The sequence below is a fragment of the Erythranthe guttata genome, chromosome 4 (genome assembly GCF_056151865.1).
Source record: "Erythranthe guttata isolate IM_541 chromosome 4, IM_541, whole genome shotgun sequence".
NCBI lineage: Eukaryota > Viridiplantae > Streptophyta > Magnoliopsida > Lamiales > Phrymaceae > Erythranthe > Erythranthe guttata.
Window position 1 is genome coordinate 8,188,244 of NC_142536.1, and position 3,899 is coordinate 8,192,142.

General features: G+C 33.2%; 1 long non-coding RNA gene across 1 annotated transcript; it reads right to left on the reverse strand.

Moving 5' to 3' along the window:
• Positions 1-519: 519 nt before the first annotated feature.
• Positions 520-3,216, reverse strand: LOC148771057 (uncharacterized). The gene is made up of 3 exons (XR_016030800.1): positions 2,534-3,216; positions 2,360-2,398; positions 520-845 (listed from the first exon to the last, which is right to left on the reverse strand). It is a non-coding gene; the product is annotated as an uncharacterized LOC148771057 (long non-coding RNA).
• Between the last annotated feature and the right edge of the window lie 683 nt (positions 3,217-3,899).

Here is a 3,899-nt window from a genome sequence, read left to right on the forward strand (position 1 = left end):
CAATGCAGAAGCTTTAGAAATTAATTCCTCTTAAAATACTCATGAAAATGACTCCAAAATAATACCATATCATCTAACATGGGTCTAGATCACTAAGTCAAAACAGTTTTGAAAGATGCATGGCCATTTAGGAGAAGTAAATAAAATGGCACAGTCACTCAGTTTAAAATCTAGAACACGGGAGGGAGTTTTGAAAATTCATAATAAATTCCTCACTGACGCAAAAACTACCAAATTTTACCCCAAGGCAGAAACACAAGTTTAAAACATTTTCCAAATGGAAAAAAGACATTTGAGCGAGTAAAACTCCAGTTATACCAGAAAACACCCGAATGACTCTGTTTCAATGCAGTAGTGAGAAATAAATCATAACTAATTTAATACTTACCCAAATCATGCAAAGGACCTATCAATATAATGAGAACAGAGAGATGCAGAGACTCCTAAAGTTTCATGATTTTCTAAACAGAGAACATATATGAAAATAATTTTTAAACATTGAGACAAGACACGAAGAGGTTACTAGCCGAAAAGCGTGCATGCATATAGATAGTGAAAATTTGCTTTCGCTTACAAAAGACTATGGATTACCGATTAATTATCCAAAATGGGGTAATCCTAATTACTATTACACATATCGTCTTTTAATAATTTCCACCGATCGGAGGAAGCGAACGGTAGAAAATACCTAAAACCGTATCAAAAGTTTTTACAACCATATTATACAAATAGAACCACATAACTAAATTAAGAGCCAACACAATCCACAACCCCTCCATACGATCTCCTTCCGATTCTCGAGCTCGATTCCCAACTTCACTCCACGGGCTCCAAATCGGGTATACCTACAAACATACAACACCTATATGAGAGAATCTTGAAGTATTATCGAATACACATAACACATAGAGCATACATATATCTATATATATATATACATACATATATCTTATACGTGAACATGCAACATAAAGTAAAACAATCATATACTTCCCTTTTTCGTCGGAGTTCTTCATCACATAATTGCCACGTGCATAGAGTGAGATAATTCCCACTTTTATAACCCTATCATCCCAAGACCATAGAGTGAGAATATCCCACCTTTATAACCCTATGCCATGACACGTATTGAAGATTATAGAATGAGAATTTCCCACCTTTATAACCCTACGATCCCAAGACCATAGAGTGAGATTTTCCCATCTATATCCTCAACACCATAATGCAACATGCATGACATGAAAAATCATCGGGAATCCCTCGGAAGAGTCAATCTAAGTTACCGGTAAATAACGTCATATATTTCGAATCATGTCTATCTACGTGGGATCAAACCACCCCTAGGCCCTACAGTACCGACTCGCCGTACCCGGAAAATTTACTGTAACCTCGAAAGACTTTCCATCATAGGTTTATCTTTTAAAATTTCATGACACTAATGCACCCACACATGCACCCTTCTACTTACCCTTCTCTCATCCTCACACCCAATGATTCACATAAGCTAGAAAATACACATTAAGTTTCACAAAATCATTTAGCCATAAAAACATAAAGTAACCGAAATCTTAACATACAAAGACAATCTAACATCAAAAGTTCACTAAATCTAGCATTTTTACAAGAATAAAATTCAAGACTTCCATCTTTACATTTATTCAAGTAAATACACTAGATCGTCACATGCAAGAGTAATCTAAATCAAGTTAGCACAAATTCTTAGTTCTTTCATCATTTTACATAGAAAACACTAGATGTTAACATGCAAGACTTTAGATCAACCATCAATCACTAGATCTTAACGTGCAAGACCTTAGATCAACAATTAATCACCAAATCTTAACATGCAAGGCCTTAAAACAACGATCAACACAAGATCAACACATGCAAATATCAAATAAACCAAATAAGTAATTTTAAGCATTTTACCTCAAAAATTCGAAAGTTCCTTAGCTAAGTCAAAAATTCAATTTCTTTTCACAAATCAACAATCAAACACTAGATTAACACATGCAAGACACTAATTAAGCCAAATAAGCAATTTATGCATTTTTCCCCAAAAATCCGAAAATTTCATGGTTAGGCCAAAAATTCATTTTCTTTTCACAAATCAACAATCAAACACTAGATTAAACATGCAAGGCACTAATTAAGCCAAATAAGCAATTTAAACATTTTTCCCCAAATTTTCGAAAGTTACATAAAACTTCAAGAACAAAGTTATCTTTTCAAAATACTAACATGCAATCATCATCTAAAACATATAATCACATAATATGCAAGGATAAACAATAAAAACACATAAAAACGAAAATACTAGTGGTGTTTCATGTTTGAGCAAGAATTCAAGAATTCTCACCTCTCTCTTTAGGGGAAGGATTTGTTAGCTCTTTTGTCTCTAATACAGGAAGAGATTAAGAGTTAGATTAGGTATTAAGAAAATAAGAAGAAGAATCAAAAGAACTTGGATGAAGAAGAGCTTGGCTCTTTTCGGAAAAAATAAAGGAAAAGAAAAGAGGAAGAAGAAGCTTACTTAGCCTTGGCCGAAAATTCTTCTTCTATTGAAATAGAAGGAGACTTTGAACTTAAGGATAGTAAGATTGGAGTTTGAGAGTGTATTTTGATTTTGGGCATGGGAGGTATTTATAGAGTTTTTGGAGAGTTAAAGCCAATAGAGAAGAAAGGAAAATACATCTTTTTGTGGGGGTGATTTTGCAATTTTCAAAAATAGGAGTGGTGGTGGTTCTTGGGTGGTTCAAGCTTGAGAAGGTGGTGGCTATGGTGGAGGTGATATGGCTGCCGAAAAATGAAGGGGAGAGGAAGAAGAAAGAAAAACTTTTGGCCTTAAAGTGGTGTGTGGGAGTAGAAAAGCATACCTAGTCTATAGAGTAGGGGCTAGGCTTGGGTATTCCTTCCTATGCTCAAAGTACACCACACTAATGCATGTTTTTCTTCTAATTAATATGCAAATTTAGAATCATGTGTGTGTGTGTGTGAGATGTCCGAAAATTCAAGAAAATGTGGGGACGAGTTCTAATTTTCTACATTAATTAATAATCCTAGAATGCATGAGAAAATTTATTTTCTAAAATTTTGTGCATGCATAAATATGATGAAATGCTCATTTAAATTCATATGCAAGAATAAAATCCTAATTTATGAAAAATAATTTATTTCGACATACTACCTCGAAATATTTCCTAATCACATAATTCACATAATTACCTAATTCACGTAAATACTAACCATGGAATTATTATAAATTCTAATGTCACAAATATGCACATAAAGGTGGTAAAAATTATTTTAGTGAAAATGCGGGGTGTTACATTTCATAATGGTTTAGGGAATCTTCTTTTTCAAAAAAAGTCACTTTAATAAAGTAAATTCTTTTATAAAGTAATGTATATTTTTGTTTTCTTTTATTTGTTGTTTTCACTTTTTTGATACCTCCCTCCTCTATTTAAGGGAGCTTTTTTCTTGTTTAGGGCAGGAAGAAGTTTAGAAATCAAGAATTGTGTAATAAATTTTCTTTGTAAATTTCCGGAGAAGTTTAAAGTTTTTCAGTATCATACTTGTGGGCTCTTAAGTAAGTTCTTACTCTTCTTTTCAATTCCTGTTTTGTATTTTAAATTTTATTTTCCGTATCGCCGTCTATATGGCCGGCTAAGTTTTTTTTGAATAATATCATGATACTAAGATCTGATAGCATGGCATAAAAAAAAAAAAAAAAAAAAAAAGTACCATGAACAAAAATTATGATGTCTGGTATGGTTTGGATTAAAAACAGGAAGGGATTAGGTTTAACACCGAAGTCTGGATTCGTCCACTTTGTTGCCATGTTTTCGGCGTTTTTAGGGCTTGCCTCCATGACTGGTTAAGAACTAAATCCCTTGACA